The sequence below is a fragment of the Procambarus clarkii genome, chromosome 35, assembly GCF_040958095.1.
Source record: "Procambarus clarkii isolate CNS0578487 chromosome 35, FALCON_Pclarkii_2.0, whole genome shotgun sequence".
NCBI lineage: Eukaryota > Metazoa > Arthropoda > Malacostraca > Decapoda > Cambaridae > Procambarus > Procambarus clarkii.
Window position 1 is genome coordinate 23,222,111 of NC_091184.1, and position 16,193 is coordinate 23,238,303.

The following is a 16,193-nucleotide window of genomic DNA, read 5'->3' on the forward strand; positions in this document are numbered from 1 at the left end:
TCAGGAGTGTTGTGATATTACCATACTGGTCCATGGTGTGTTGTGATATTACCATACTGGACCATGGTGTGTTGTGATATTACCATACTGGACCATGGTGTGTTGTGATATTACCATACTGGTCCATGGTGTGTTGTGATATTACCATACTGGTCCATGGTGTGTTGTGATATTACCATACTGGTCCATGGTGTGTTGTGATATTACCATACTGGTCCATGGTGTGCTGTGATATTACCATACTGGTCCATGGTGTGTTGTGATATTGCCATACTGGACCATGGTGTGTTGTGATATTACCATACTGGACCATGGTGTGTTGTGATATTACCATACTGGTCCATGGTGTGTTGTGATATTACCATACTGGTCCATGGTGTGTTGTGATATTACCATACTGGTCCATGGTGTGTTGTGATATTACCATACTGGTCCATGGTGTGTTGTGATATTACCATACTGGTCCATGGTGTGTTGTGATATTACCATACTGGTCCATGGAGTGTTGTGATATTACCATATTGGTCCAAGGTGTGTTGTGATATTACCATACTGGTCCATGGTGTGTTGTGATATTACCATACTGGTCCATGGTGTGTTGTGATATTACCATACTGGTCCATGGTGTGTTGTGATATTACCATACTGGTTCATGTTGTGTTGTGATATTACCATACTTGTCCATGGTGTGTTGTGATATTACCATACTGGTCCATGGTGTGTTGTGATATTACCATACTGGACCATGGTGTGTTGTGATATTACCATACTGGACCATGGTGTGTTGTGATATTACCATACTGGTCCATGGTGTGTTGTGATATTACCATACTGGTCCATGGTGTGTTGTGATATTACCATACTGGACCATGGTGTGTTGTGATATTACCATACTGGTCCATGGTGTGTTGTGATATTACCATACTGGTCCATGGTGTGTTGTGATATTACCATACTGGACCATGGTGTGTTCTGATATTACCATACTGGACCATGGTGTGTTGTGACATTACCATACTGGACCATGGTGTGTTATGATATTACCATACTGGTCCATGGTGTGTTGTGATATTGCCATACTGGTCCATGGTGTGTTGTGATATTACCATACTGGTCCATGGAGTGTTGTGATATTACCATACTGGACCATGGTGTGTTGTGATATTACCATACTGGTCCATGGTGTGTTGTGATATTACCATACTGGACCATGGTGTGTTGTGATATTACCATACTGGACCATGGTGTGTTGTGATATTACCATACTGGTCCATGGTGTGTTGTGATATTACCATACTGGTCCATGGTGTGTTGTGATATTACCATACTGGACCATGGTGTGTTGTGATATTACCATACTGGTCCATGGTGTGTTGTGATATTACCATACTGGTCCATGGTGTGTTGTGATATTACCATACTGGACCATGGTGTGTTGTGATATTACCATACTGGACCATGGTGTGTTGTGACATTACCATACTGGACCATGGTGTGTTGTGATATTACCATACTGGTCCATGGTGTGTTGTGATATTGCCATACTGGTCCATGGTGTGTTGTGATATTACCATACTGGTCCATGGTGTGTTGTGATATTACCATACTGGACCATTGTGTGTTGTGATATTACCATACTGGACCATGGTGTGTTGTGATATTACCATACTGGTCCATTGTGTGTTGTGATATTACCATACTGGTCCATGGTGTGTTGTGATATTACCATACTGGACCATGGTGTGTTGTGATATTACCATACTGGTCCATGGTGTGTTGTGATATTACCATACTGGTCCATGTTGTGTTGTAATATTACCATACTGGTCCATGGTGTGTTGTGATATTACCATACTGGACCATGGTGTGTTGTGATATTACCATACTGGTCCATGGTGTGTTGTGGTATTACCATACTGGACCATGGTGTGTTGTGATATTACCATACTGGTCCATTGTGTGTTGTGATATTACCATACTGGTCCATGGTGTGTTGTGATATTACCATACTGGACCATGGTGTGTTGTGATATTACCATACTGGTCCATGGTGTGTTGTGATATTACCATACTGGTCCATGGTGTGTTGTGATATTACCATACTGGACCATGGTGTGTTGTGGTATTACCATACTGGTCCATGGTGTGTTGTGATATTACCATACTGGTCCATGGTGTGTTGTGATATTACCATACTGGACCATGGTGTGTTGTGATATTACCATACTGGTCCATGGTGTGTTGTGATATTACCATACTAGTCCATGGTGTGTTGTAATATTACCATACTGGTCCATGGTGTGTTGTGATATTACCATACTGGTCCATGGTGTGTTGTGATATTACCATACTGGACCATGGTGTGCTGTGATATTACCATACTGGTCCATGGTGTGTTGTGATATTACCATACTGGACCATGGTGTGTTGTGGTATTACCATATGGGTGTGAGGTGGTGTTATGACCACACATACACCAGTATGATCATACTGTAGCTGGTGTATGATGTGCTCAAACTGTATAGTGATGTCTTGGCTGATTAGCCTAGTGTCATGAATGACAACAAAGAAATGAGCGAGCTACTGAGGGCGCAGTACGACTCTGTTTTCAGCGAGCCATTAAACACACTAAAGATTGATAATCCAAATGAATTTTTCATGGATACGATACCAACATCAAATCATATATCAGACGTCACCCTATCCCAACTGGATTTTGAAGAAGCCATAAACAGTACGCCTATGCACTCTGCACCAGGCCCGGATTCTTGGAACTCCATATTCATAAAGAACTGTAAAAAACCACTATCGCAGGCCCTCCACATTCTGTGGAGACAAAGCCTAGATACTGGCGTTATTCCTGATATACTAAAAACAGCAGAGATAGCACCACTTCATAAAGGAGGAAATAAGGCAGAGGCAAAAAATTACAGACCAATAGCACTAACATCGCACATCATAACAATTTTTGAGAGAGTGCTAAGAAGTAAGATCACAAAATACATGGAATCACAGCAACTCCATAACCCCGGACAACATGGTTTCAGAACAAGGCGCTCTTGCCTGTCGTTGTTGCTGGACCACTATGATATGGCATTAGATGCTATGGAAGACAAACAAAAAGCTGATGTAATTTACACAGATTTCGCAAAAGCTTTTGATAAATGTGACCATGGTGTTATTGCACATAAATTGCGTTCAAAAGGAATTACCGGAAAAATAGGCAGATGGATCTACAATTTCCTGACCAACAGAACCCAATGTGTAATAGTCAACAAAATAAAATCCAGCCCATCAACCGTGAAGAGCTCAGTCCCCCAGGGTACTGTGCTTGCTCCAGTACTTTTTCTCATCCTCATATCGGACGTAGACAAGAACACAACCTATAGCACTGTATCATCCTTTGCAGATGACACTAGGATCTTCATGAGAGTAGGCAACATAGAGGACACGGCGAACCTCCAGTCAGAAGTAGATCAGGTCTTTCTATGGGCTACAGAAAATAATATGGTGTTTAACGAAGATAAGTTCCAGCTCATGCGCTATGGAAAAAATGAAAATATAAAATCGGAAACCACGTACAAAACTCAGGCAAATCATAACGTAGAACGAAAAGGCAATGTAAAGGATCTGGGTGTACTCATGTCGGAAGACCTTACCTTTAAAGAACACAATAAAGTAGCCGTCACAACTGCAAGAAAAATGACAGGTTGGATAACAAGAACTTTTCACACTAGAGATGCTATACCGATGATGATACTTTTCAAAACGCTTGTGCTCTCTAGAGTGGAGTACTGCTGCACAATGACAGCACCTTTCAAAGCTGGAGAAATTGCTGACCTGGAGAGCGTGCAGAGATCCTTTACTGCTAGAATCCACTCAGTAAAACATCTAAACTATTGGGACCGACTAAAGAGCCTAAAACTGTACTCCCTTGAGCACAGGCGGGAGAGGTACATAATAATTTACACGTGGAAAATATTAGAGGGGCTGGTCCCAAACCTGCACACAGAAATAAAATCACATGAGACCAGAAGACATGGCAGGATGTGCAGAATACCCCCGTTGAAAAACAGAGGTGCAACTGGTACTCTGAGAGAGAACTCTATCAACATCAGAGGTCTGAGACTGTTCAACACGCTTCCGCTACACATAAGGGGGCACCCCTCCCCGCTCAGCTTGTTGTCGCCGTGTGGGGGCTTCGTGGGCGGCTGCCGGAGTGTGATGCTCCTTGGGACAGTCCTCTGTCCTTTTCTAGCCTTGTGCTCCTGCTGCCGTCCTCTCCAATTCTGCTGGGCATCTTTTCCTTTTCCTTCTGTTTCGTTTTTCTCCCCCCTCTTCTCCTATCTGCTTGCCGTTTCCTGCCGACCTTTTGCTCGTTCTGGTTCTTCCCTTGGACTTCTTTTATTTTGACGCCCGGGTGCTTGAGGAGGCATACTCTTGCACCCGTAGAACTGTGGTACCCGACGTCGAGAGCGAGGGGAACCTTTTATTGTCAATCCCCCTTTCGTCACTGAACCCGATCTCGACGGACTGTCGGTTTCTTAAGGTGGCGTTTGTGGGGCGTATACTCACGACGCACCCCTAGGAGGCCCCGACAAGATCGGCGATAGCTTCTTGTTGGGTGTCCTGCCTCTAATTGTGGCTCCATAGTGGGTGTGGGGGCACATTCGTGAATGAATTCTTCTTTTCGTCAAGATGATAACCCCTGTTTCGGCTGCTTCTGGCTTACCTTCTCAGGCTCGTGGGGTGGGCGACCAAGCCCCCGAGTCGGTCCGTATTGGAAGACCGGGCTCTGTAGCCTCCGCTGCATTGGGCCCCGACCTTGCTCCTCCTTTGGCCTCTCTGACTCCTTCCCCTGGCTCCCCTCCCTCCTCTGTGGTTGGGTCGAGCCCCAAGCCCCCAGTGGTGACTACCTCGTCCCCTGGCGCGGCTCCTTCTCTAGTTGTAACTACTGCGCCTTTTAACCCCTCTCTCTCTAGGGGTTCTCACCGCCGTCCTCGTCACGGCCGCCCTCGCTTGATTCCTTCCAGTTCTGCTACCTATCAAGCCTTGTTTGGTCCCGCTTCGTGGGCCAAATATTTTGATCTCCTCCCTCTTGATTCTGCGCCTCCTGACGATTTCTCCCTCCATCGACATCTCATTGCGGATGCCTCCATTACTTTCAACCCCACTCGTCTCGGTACACGTGTCGTTGCTGCTCCTTCTCAGGATGCTGCTTCCCGCTTGGCTGCCTTATCCTGCCTTGGCGAGACCCCCGTTCGGGTCTCGAAGAACGCTCAGTTGAATGCCAGTGTTGGCACTATTTTGCTCCCGCCCCATGTTGCGACCGGTGTTCGGGACCTGCGCGACTGCCACGACGATATTCGACATATCCTCGCTGCCCAGGGCCATTCTATTCTCCAGGTGGACACGTTTACTCGTCCCCCTCGTGGTAGTCGCCGTCAACCCCTCCAGGTTGTGAAGATTACCTCTGATGGTAGGACCCTTCCACCCTCTGTCATTCTTGCTGGTGCCAGGTGCTCTGTCCAGGAGTACATTCCTTCTCCTCGGCTCTGCAACAAGTGCTGGAGGTTTGGGCATGGTGCCCTCCGCTGCTTCGGGACTGTCTCTCTCTGTCCTTTGTGTGGTGGCGAAGGTCACTCTAAGTCGGAGTGCACTTCTCCCCAGGCTCGTTGCCTCAACTGCGGTGAGGCCCATCCTACCTTCTCCCGTGCGTGTGTCCATTACAAGCTTGAGGCAGGCGTCCTCAACCTGAAGCACCGGGAGCGTTTATCTTTTCCTGAGGCGAGGCGCCAGGTTCGCCGGCTCCCTCCTTATGCTAATATCTCTTATGCTCGCGTGTTGTGCTCTTCCTCTCCTCGTCCTTCCCGTCTACCTCAGACTCACAACCGTTTCCGGGCCTTGGACCCTGATGCGCCCACTGCCCCCTCCTCTGTTACTTTGGGTTCTCTCCCGAAGGATCCTCCTCCTGGTCCTCTGTCTGGGGTTCCCCTTCCTTCTACCCGGTCTGTCGTGTCTTCTGTGTCTTCTTCCTCGTCCCCCTCCGATCCTCCTTCCCATCCTCTTCCTCCATCTATCGGCTCTCCCCACCGCCTGTCGGTGCGGGCTGATGTCCATCGCTCTCCTAACGGCCGTCGTGTGTGCTCTCGTTCGGCTTCTCCTGTTGAGACACTGGAATCCGTTGCCCGGTACGTAGTTGCTGGGACACTGGTCTCTTTAAGTCAGAAGCGTAAGCCTGGCTCCTCTCCTTCCTCTTCCCCGGCGGGTAAGAAGGCTTCGCTTTCTTCCTCAGCTCCTCCTCCTGGCTCTGTTGCTCCTTCCCCTCCCATTTCAGTGCTTGCGCCCCCTGTTCCTGCTATGGAGGTTTCTTTGGCCCCTGCTTCCCTTTCGGTTGCTGCTCTTGCTGGGGTGCGCTCCCCTCTTTCTACTCCCCTTCTTCCTGCTGCTGTCCTTGACTGCTCCTCTCCGTTGTCTCCTCCTCTTCCTCCTCCTCCTCCTCCTCCGGACCCTGCCCGCCCACCTCTGATCTGTTCTCCCGTTTCCTTCCCTCCGTCTTTGCTCAGTTTACCCATGCCCCCTAACCCTGACTTTGCTGACCCTGATCTCGACCCTGATATTCTTTAACGTGCTCTGTTGCTCTTTCGCCTTTGTTTCTTCCTTGTTCTCTGTTTTTGTCCTTTCTCTTCTCGTCGTTGTCCATTCTTCAATGGAACGTTCGAGGTTATTACGCCAATTTCCTCGAACTCCAACTTCTGATTTCGCGGTTTTCGCCCCTTTGTGTCTGTCTCCAGGAGCCAATGCTTGGTGCTCGTCCTGGTCGTTTTCGTGGCTATTCCTTTCTCTCCCCCCCCCCCCCATCCAGCCATTGCTGGGGCTTCTAATTCTTCTGCTCTCTTGATTCGGGCTGATGTTCCCTTTGTTCCTTTACTTTTTCCTTCGCCTCTCCATTGTTCTGCTGCTCGTATCTTTGTGGGGAAATGGTACACAGTTTGTTCAATTTATCTCCTCCCAAGTGTCCCGCTCTCTCTTCCTGATTTGAAACACCTCCTAGACTCCTTGCCGGAGCCTGTGCTCCTGCTGGGTGACTTCAATTGTCGTCATTCTCTTTGGGGTGACGTTCTGACGTATACCCGGGGTCGCCTCCTTGAGCTGTTTCTCCTCTCTTCTTCCCTGTCTCTTCTGAATTCTGGTGAGCCCACTCATTTGGACTCTCGGACTCGCACCCTTTCTTGTCTTGATCTTTCTCTCTGCTCCTCTTCTCTTTACTTAGATTTCACGTGGCAGGTTCTTGATGACCTCCATGGAAGTGATCATTTCCCCATCCTTGTTTCCTTTTTCTCTTTTCGCCCTTCCCTCTCTTTCCCTAGGTGGCAGTTTGCTAAGGCAGACTGGACCCTATTTACCCTCAGTGCTGCTCTCTCTGACCTCTCCCTTCTGCCTCTCTCTCGCGCTCTCCTCCTTTTTCATGACACTGTCTTCAACGCTGCCCTCCGCTCTGTTCCTCGCTCTTCCTCTCGGGGTCCACGGAAGTGCGTTCCCTGGTGGAATGCGGACTGTGCTCGGGCTGTCCACTGTAAGCGTGAAGCCTGGAAGAGGCACCGCCGTAGGCAGACGACCGATTCTTTTCTTTTCTTTCGGAAAGCGAGTGCGGTGGCCCGTAGGGCCATCCGTACGGCTAAACGTGAATGTTGGGCATCTTATGTCTCAACAATTACGTCCGAGACCCCTCTGGCCCAGATCTGGAAGCGTATCCGCAAGATAGCGGGTAAGTTCGTTCCCGATGTTTCACCGGTCCTTCACCTCCATGATACTCTTGTAGCGGCCCGTTGCAGGTCGCTTCCGAACTGGGTTCCCACTTTTCTTCTGTTAGCTCTGGTCTTCATCTTCCCCAATCTTTCCTTCTTCGTAAACCTGTCCTTGAGTCTCGTCCTTTAGATTTCTGCACTCATCTTCAGCTTCCCTATAATGATCCCTTCTCTCTCTCTGAACTTCGTTCTGCCCTGGCCCTCTGCGGTTCTACGGCGGCGGGCTCCGATGGTATTCATTATGAGATGCTTCGCCATCTCCCTCCGAGCACGTCTCAGTATTTACTGAGTCTGTATAATCGGATCTGGGAGTCGTCGTCAGTCCCTGAGGACTGGCTCGATGCCGTTGTCCTCCCTGTTCGCAAACCGGGGTCTCTGGGTACTTCCCCTAAGGACTTTCGCCCTATTGCTCTCACAAGTTGTGTCTGCAAACTCTTTGAACGTATGGTTAACGTTCGTCTGATGTGGTTCCTGGAACACCATCACCTCCTCTCCCCTTCTCAATTTGGTTTCCGCAAGTGCCGCAGCACGACAGATGTCCTGGTGAAATTGGAGGTCTATATTCGTTCTGCTTTTGCTGCGAAGACCTCCGTTGTTGCCGTCCTTTTTGACCTAGAAAAGGCTTACGACACCACTTGGCATTATCATATCCTATCTCAACTTCATTCTTTTGGCCTTCGTGGTCGTCTCCCTCTCTTTCTCCGCAGCTTCCTCTCTCGTCGTTCCTTTCGGGTGCGCCTTGGTACCGCTCTCTCTCCCTCTTTTCAGCAATACGAAGGTGTTCCCCAGGGTAGTGTTCTGAGCACTACTCTTTTTCTGGTTGCCCTCAATGGTCTTCTTTCCTCTCTTCCTTCTGGTGTCTTCTCCGCTCTCTATGTCGATGATCTTGCCCTTTGTTGTCAGGGTGATGATTCGCCTCTCCTTCAACTTGCAATTGATGCCGTGTCGTCTTGGGCCACAGGTCATGGCTTCAAGTTCTCTACTTCTAAGACTTGTGCCATGACTTTTACGCGGAAACGGGTTGTTCTTCGTCCCTCTTTGTCGCTTTATGGTCATCCCCTTGAATACAAAGATTCCGCGAAGCTTTTGGGGTTATTCCTTGACACTCGTTTGTCTTGGTCTCCCCATATCTCTTACCTCCGTGTTGAGTGCTCTAAGGCCCTTACCCTCCTTCGGGTCTTGTCCCATACTTCTTGGGGGGCAGATAGGCGCACTCTCCTTGCTTTACATTCCTCTCTCGTCCTGTCTAACCTCGATTTTGGTTGCCCTGCTTACTCGTCTGCTTCTCCTTCTACTCTTCGCCGTCTTGATGCTTTGCACCATACTGGGTTGCGCCTCAGTTCTGGTGCCTTTCGTTCGACTCCCATCCTTAGCTTGTATGTTGACACTGGCTTCCTGTCTCTCCAGGACCGTCGTGATCGCTACTGTCTTCGCTATCTTGCGCGGTCCTTGCAACATCCTTCCTCTCGCCTCTGTCGTGCTTTAACTTTTACCCCTCCTGCGGTTCCTGTTCCTCTTCACCACCTCCCTCTTTCTGTCCGGTTATCTCGCCTACAGGATTCTCTCTCCTTTCGTATTTCTGATGTTTCTCCTCGTGTTGTTCCTTCTTTGCCCCCGTGAAGGGTCCCTCTTCCGCGGTTTTGTACTTCCTTGACCCGTATCACTAAAGCTTTTACCCCTCCTACGGTTCTAAAACGCCTTTTCCTCGAGCACTTTTCTTCTCACTCCCGCTCCGTTTCTGTCTTCACCGATGGGTCTAAGTCAGCGGACGGTGTTGGCTACTCTGTTGTTTTTCCTGATCGCACTTATATGTGTCGCTTGCCTCCGGAGACTAGCATCTTTACAGCAGAACTTTATGCTATTCTCCATGCTCTTCGTCTCCTGCTTTCTCATTGTCAGTCTTCCTTTGTGGTTGTTGTTGACTCTCGTAGTGCCCTCATGGCTCTCGGGTCCTTTAATACGGTTCATCCAGTAGTTGTCGAGATCCAGCATTGGCTGTTTCTCGTTCACAGTAAATTTAAGTCGGTTGAGTTTTGTTGGGTTCCCAGCCATATTGGTGTGTCTTTAAATGAGCGTGCGGATGCTGCCGCTAAGGAAGCTGTCCGCTCTTGTCCCATCTCTCGTAAAGGCATTCCGTATTCCGACTTTTACCCGGTTATCCATTCCTCAGTCCTTACCCGTTGGCAGGCTTCTTGGTTGTCTGTTACTGGTAACAAGCTACGTACTCTTAAATGTTGTGTTTCCTCGTGGCCGTCCTCCTTCCACCGTAACCGGCGGTGGGAAGCAGCTCTGGCGAGATTGCGTATTGGCCATACTCGCTTAACCCATGGTCACTTGATGGAGCGCCGCCCTGCTCCTTATTGTCCTAGTTGCATTGTCCCTCTTACGGTCGTGCATGTCCTTCTTGAATGTCCTGACTTCCAGGACGAGCGTGTGTCTTGCTTTCCGACCGCCCCTCGCGGTCACCTGTCCCTCGATAGAATTCTTGGTGACTCGGATACTTTTGATATCGTTCGCCTTATGCGTTTTTGTTCTCGTATTGGCATCCTTGGTGATATTTAGCGCCCTCTGATTATTTTGCGTATTTGATGGTGCTACATAGCCTTCCCGGTTTGGTGCCTTCTTTTGATAATTACTTACTTACTTACACATAAGGGGCATAACTGGCCGACCCCTCCCAGTGCTCAAGAGAGAACTGGATAATCACCTCCAAAGGATACCTGATCAACCAGGCAGTGACTCATACGTCAGGCTGCGAGCAGCCGCGTCCAACAGCCTGGTTGATCAGTCCGGCAACCAGGAGGCCTGGTCGACGACCGGGCCGCGGGGACGTTAAGCCCCGGAAGCACCTCAAGGTAACCTCAAGGTAAGGTCAAGGTATGTAGGTATTCTCTTTTCGTCAACACACTAGAAATAAATGTGTATGGCCAATGTATTCCACATATATCTATGTATATTATATATCTGTACCATAAGTCCTTGCCATGTATTTGTGGATATATATTAGAAGTCTAGTGAATTGCAGTAACCTAATGTAATGTAGCTCGAAAAACATCCGTATATGCTTATATTATGATATGCTACATAATGCTGTTTAGGAAATATTATGTGAACTATGATGGAGAATGTATAAATTTAGGTCTCGGATGTATTACTGTCATGTATACTGTGTAATTTCCCTTTCATTATTGTTCATTGCATTGTTCTCTAACATTAAATTAGATTTTGGCATTGTGAGATGTATACCACATAGACATAGTTTTGATACACATGTATATATTTATACTTTATATTGTATTTGTTACCTATCGTTCGTTACGGCTCGTGACCCTACAGCAGCCAAACTTTAATTACGTCTAGGGATACCACTGCTGCTCTCTAAAGCGCGTCACCAGTATAACTCCTTGATAAGTAATGAGCACATAAATAAAACTCTTCCTTTAGGACTGAAGAATAGATACAAAATATTATATAGATATATATTCAAGACAGTATAATATAAAAACACAGATGGTTAAGTTAACTTATACAATAAATGAAAGTATTGTCATTTCACGTAAAATATAATAGTAAATATGGCACAACAAGAAATAACAGACTTATCTCCCACATGTTACTCCTCCTGGTTCCCCGAAGCTACTGACTCTCGCTCTGGCGCTACCCACATTCACACCTCCCGTCTGCCTCATCCCAGGATGAGGGATGGAAACTAAGGACTTTTTAATATTTTAAACTAATTGAACAACCACTTGTTCTCAAAACACACAAGAATGCAATTTACAGATAATAGTTACTTACAAAATATATAAGTACAATGCCACCTGTTTAATTACAGAATATAAACAATTATATATACTAAATAAAAGTGACATCTGGAACTTCCAAACTGAACAGGTCCAGCTTTCCCGAATCAAACAGGTACTAGACGTGTGCAACGCAACCCCGCTCCTGTCTCCACTAACGCTGCCACACCATACGACAATTTACAAAACACAATGTGTGTACATATACAGGCAATGATATAATAAAATAAAACTAGTTATTTTAAATTTATATACGTATTCTGCTAGGAGTACATAACACTTCCACCTCCAAGAAAAAAAAATGCAATAGATTGAAGATCAATGGCATTTTTTCAAAGTAAAATGTATGACACTTGAGATTTATGGTATTGATTACACCAAACATGTATAAGTAATAAGAACACATTTCTGGACAAAAATGAAAACACTCCAAATATAGTCTTACAGGAAACTCAGAAATTTCAGTCTTATGACTATGTTCTACATATGTGTCACTGGAGTATGCAAATTTATCTCTCCAAGGTACTATCTCATTTATTTCACTTTGTTTCAGATCATATTTCACACTCCTATCTACAACATTATCATCATTAGCATGAATAGAATTGTCAATAAAGGTAGCTGCTTTCACACAGTTATCATGGCAATTTAGCTTTTCATTTGTTTCTACTATTTCTCTAAGATCAGTTCCGTATTTCCATGTGATCCCTTTTCCACATGGTGAATTTTTCCAAGACAGCCTCCATTTTCCATTTCTCCCTTTTTCTGGAGCTGAACTGCTAAATTGAAGCTGACTGGATGTTGAGTAGATTTGGGACTTCTCCTGGGTATGCTCTGACACAGACATCTGCTCTTCATCACGCTGGATCCTCTGTGGAACACATACTCTCGCCCAATGGATACTAAAATTAGAGAAATTAGCATTAAACCTCACAATTTTGCATAGGATTTTCCCATTCATAGAACCTTCCGAAACACAAGACACCGACTTAGCAAACCTTTGACCTTCAAACCAAGAAATACAACCCAAGATAAGTGCAAAGACTACCTGATCGAACTGACTCAGCTGATCCATAAGGAACACAGAAATCAATTGCCTCATAACTCTGTCATAACGATCAGTGAAAGAAAACAGGCATATGCCTAGGCACCATATCTCAATCATAACTCCGAAGACAAGTTCACACCCCCTGATGGTGAACTTGAACACAACACACACGTTCATCAACCGTCTAGTCTTCCAAGAGACTAAATAAAACATGCCGAAAACTTTACAACCCTCACCATCACTTCCCAAGTGATTTACGTCTGATGACAACCAATCAACCAAGAGGTTTAAGGGTCTTAACATCTTGAAGATGAACAGCAGATTACCTGGGAAACACCCAAGGACAATCTGAAACCCTTCACAATGATTAACACTAGGTAGGATAACCTTATCCTCCAACTTGAAATACACACCTGGAGCCTCAAACATCTGCTCCCCAGTATGATTTAATCCTTCACCCACAATATGACTCTGAAAATCAACTCCAATATTACTCTGAAAGTCAACACCACACTTGAGTGGAACATACACTTTTATCACTCGTGCATCAAAATTTACTGGATCTGAATATAGAGACACTGCTCTAGCATAACTCACCACTTCCTCAGAACTGCTGGGTGCACAACCTACTTGAGTAAACTCTCTCTGCTCAACCACAAGGCTTGACAAAGATGTCCCACAGTCCATTACTTCACAAGAAAATGGCTCCTGCAGAATAAAAGTAGATTTCAACATCCTACACACACTCTGACTCAATGTACACAATGAGAAATACTTACTCCACATAGAATAAGAATCACAACTCCGCAACTTAGATCCAATTGCTACTTTACCACTCTTAATGATTTTACCAAAATTTCCTCCCATGACTTCTGGAGCTGCTTGGAGTACTGTCTGCTCACAATCAATAATATCACTACCAAGCTGGGTCACATCCTCACAGACAACTGAAGAGGGAGGCTCAATGGGTCTCCATCTACTCAACAGAAGCTGATCCTCTGGCTGCTTTCCCACACTCTCCAAAACTGGATCTACAGTACAGACTGTCTCCTTGCTTCTCTCTGAAATCTTAGGGTCAGTTTTACTCAAAGCACTTAAATGAAGGGAATCTGAAGCGAGCGGGCAAGTAACAGGTAGTTTGACCTCCTCCCCTATTTTATCACCTTGACTAGGGTGAGGCGGGGCCTCCACAACGGACTTACTCTCGACAACTGATTCTAAACTTGGAGTGAGCGGGAATACTTCTTCCAACCCGACATCTTGTCCTAAACCATTCACTTGGCTGGAATACAGAGTCGTGGCTTTTAAGTTTCTCTCAACTCCTGGCACAACGTTCGTAGTGAGCGGGCAAGACAATGGTACATGGACATCCTTTCCCAATTTATTGGAATAAAGCAGAGTCATAGTATCAGGCTTACTCTCAACAACTAAATCGGCCACACAGGAATCTGGAACAACCACATCCCACTTCTCCACTGAAGGGGTACTGGTTACTGGAACAAATGCTTGAGTAACAACATCAGAACTGACAACTGGATTTATATTAGTACTGACATCAGCACAGGTAGAATGGACAAAACCATCTTCTACAACAGGTTCATTTATAGAACTAACTTCAGCACAGGCAGAATACACATGGTCTGCAACTGGCTGTTTACACAAACGGGGATCAATCTCACCCACATCATGATTTATGGCCACATCATTACCCAATATAACATCCACACCTGGGATGGGCAACTGTGTACTAACACCCACAGTGCATAAACGTGGTGTAATGGTGGATCTGAAATTAATGTCTATTAGAGGTACAGTTTTACATCCTGCAACACTCTGAAGAACAACAAACTTTCCAGTATCTCTCTTTTCAACATCAGAAAGAATACTGGATGAAATTATGGTTTGGGAAGCACCTGTATCACGAAGAATAACCACTGGCTTCCACTTCCCATTAATACACAAAACTTCACCTGAAGACATATATGGTGAATACTGTTTCACCCAATTGGGGTTTACAGTTACATGTTTATTAGTAAGTTTATTTTGCACACCTCTGCAATAAATGAGACCAGTTGGTCGTAACTCAGGGTGCAATATAAAACATGAATGAATTCCATGGCCTTTTCTCTTACAATGGGAACAGGACCTTACAGTGGACACACTGGTAGAACCAACTGTAGGTTTAGAAATAACCTTATTATTATTTGACATTCCTGACAATGAAGTAGCAGGGTTAGGTTTTGTAAGAGAAGAGCTCATGGGAGTAACTGGAGTACTAGGACGGGATGGATTCTGATAAGGAGTTCGGGGAGCATTATAATTTACTCTACGACTAGACTTAGGTGAAGTGGCCGTAAACTGGGCCTTAGTCAACAACTCATGCTCATCCGCGAGCTTTGACAGCTCATAAATGTCTGTTACATTCTTTTGTTCTGCCATAAAAGTAGACAACTGGTCTGGGAGACATGACAATACTTCTTCCATTATAAGAAGATTCTTTAAAGCATCAAAGTCTGTGACTGAAAGTGACTTTAACCATCTGTTACAAAAATTCGTCTTCTGACGAGTAAAATCTGCTATTGTCTGATCACTTGTCCTCCTTAGATTTCTAAACTTTTGCCTGTGTGCCTCTGGATTTAACTGGTAAGCATTTAAGATGCTTTTCTTTACAAATTCGTAATCAAAGCTATGCGCGTCAGGTAGGGATGTGAAAACCTCCTGACTACGCCCCTTAAATTGAGACTGCATAATGGCTACCCACTGATCCCTTGGCCAGTTCATACTGATGGCAATTTTATAAAAATGTGCAAAGAAAACCTCAGGATCCTCCTCATTGAACTTTGGTAACTCTATATACTTATGCGTCCTGATGGGATTATTATCACTATTTATTGAAACATTACTAGTATTTCCATGCCCAGCTGCCATACGCTGTGATTCAAGCCTGAAGTTAGTGTCAGCCATTTGTTGTTGAATCTCTAATTGTTGCCTTTTTGTGGCTTCTATTTGCAACTGTGCCTCAATTTCTAAACGTCTAGTCTCAAGCTCCCTTTGCTGAGCTTCAGCCTCTAATATTTGCTGTTGCTGTTGAGCTTCAATCTCTCTTTGACGAGCTTCAGCCTCTAATATTTGCTGTTCTTTTTGAGCTTCAAGTTCTAATCGGCGAGCTTCTAACTCAAGACGCTTTAACGTCATCTGATCACTCGACTCCTCTTTTAACTCTTCTAGAATTTCTTCATCTAACTCCCCATTCTCAACAAAATGTGTCACAATGACTTTCAATATTTGGGCTTTAACCATTCTATTGTTGGCGGTCAAATCCAAATGATTTGCCATTTGTATTAACTCAGTCTTTTTAAGGCTCTTAATCCCTTCAAAGTCTGGGTGAGCCACCAACGCTGCAACTTTCTCCTCCATCGTTACTAACACTTGGCACTTGATTCACAACAATAATTAAAAACAATGGCACTGCACTACACTTCACTGTAAAATTGTCACCACACTGAAAATTCGCTTGGCCTCACTGCACAAACA